The following is a 1,586-nucleotide window of genomic DNA, read 5'->3' on the forward strand; positions in this document are numbered from 1 at the left end:
GAATTTATCGCGTGGCAACTTAGAATCGCTAAAAGCAGTAACATAAACCTTAAATTGTTATACCATTAACAAAGGCGCAAAACAAGTTAAACCCCCAGCTAATCTCGATGCTCAACCTCACTTATTCTTCCATTTCCAGTTCTTCACTGCATCTGCCCTACCACTCAATTTATTATCCTCCTCCATGCTTTTACTCATTGATAAACCATACGAACGCTTTTCCAGGTACACCTGTACCTTCAGTGTTCATGTTTCAAATTATATTTCTTCCACTGTCACTCTCCTGTGCCGGTTTTTTTTAAATAGTTTTTTTTTCTCTTCTTTTCTTTTTTTTTCTTTTTCCCCTCAACCTCACCTATTCTTCCATTTCCAGTTCTTCCCTGCATCTCCCCTACCGCTCAATTTATTATCGTCCTCCATGCTTTTACGCATTGATCAACCATACGAGCGCTTTTCCAGGTACACCTGTCTCCCCCCCCCCCCCCCATGTTTAAATTTCTAATTATATTTTTTCTACACTTCACCCTCCTGCGCCGTTTTTTTTTCTCAAACGCACGTTTTTTTTTTGTTTTTTTTCTCCACACGAGATCCACACCGAGACAGTCCAAAATCCCAGACGCCAGGATACCTTTTTCGGCGCCTTGACCACACAAGGTCTCGCCAATTCTGTATACCGCCGCGACGACGCCTAGGGCGAACTAGTGAGGCTAACGTCTCTTGACGGACCAAGCTGCTCCCTGTCAACCACAAAATTACCCGATGCCTTGATGCTACGCTACTCAAGTCATGCTTTCAACTCGTATTGTGACCTGCACACTGACCGGCTCTTCAGGGACCCCAAACGCACGCCGACCACGACTCCTCCGAACGCTCACTCGCCTCTCGCTCCTCCAACCCCCTCTGACGGTTTTTTTCTTCTTTTTTACTTTTTTTGCCACTTTCTCGCTCTCCCGCTCTTGTCCCCTCGTCTTAGAAACCGCGCCTAGCCAGTCAAGCGCCGGCGCTCATTTTCTTTTCAGTCTCTCCCTTTACAGCCAGCCACAGCGGACATCGACGTGACGTCACTCCACTAACCCTTTAAAACTAACCCGCCGAGGATGACGAGGCCGCCTTTGACGAAGATAGGTCCTCCTATCGAAACGTTGGCCAGCCTTTCTGAGTCACCTTATCCCTGTTTACCGTGACATTCAAGTTATTTCCTTATTTCATCACACACAAAGGTTCAACAGATGCTTAGTGCCAAATCAAATTTTCAACCATATTGTGTACTACAACAAATTACTCTCTAGCTTTAGCACATAGTGGAACCAACTTCTTTTTTCCTGGCCAAGATTTCATCTTCATCTGTGTCAATGAGCCTCGGGAATGGCTTCTGAAAGCTCTTAATCTTCAGTCGCAGGGAGTCCAGGTCACCTAGATGAAAATCGCTATATATTTAGCAGTGACACGCACCTGAACAACTAGTTGGAAAGTATAAAAACGAAATGATAAAGTGCACAGCAAAGACTAGACTAAAAGTCTCAACCACCTCTGGTGCCACAACGGCACCAGAGGTGGTCAACATGCTGCTCGGGCAACCAAAACAC

Source organism: Dermacentor silvarum, chromosome 2, assembly GCF_013339745.2.
Source record: "Dermacentor silvarum isolate Dsil-2018 chromosome 2, BIME_Dsil_1.4, whole genome shotgun sequence".
Classification (NCBI taxonomy): domain Eukaryota; kingdom Metazoa; phylum Arthropoda; class Arachnida; order Ixodida; family Ixodidae; genus Dermacentor; species Dermacentor silvarum.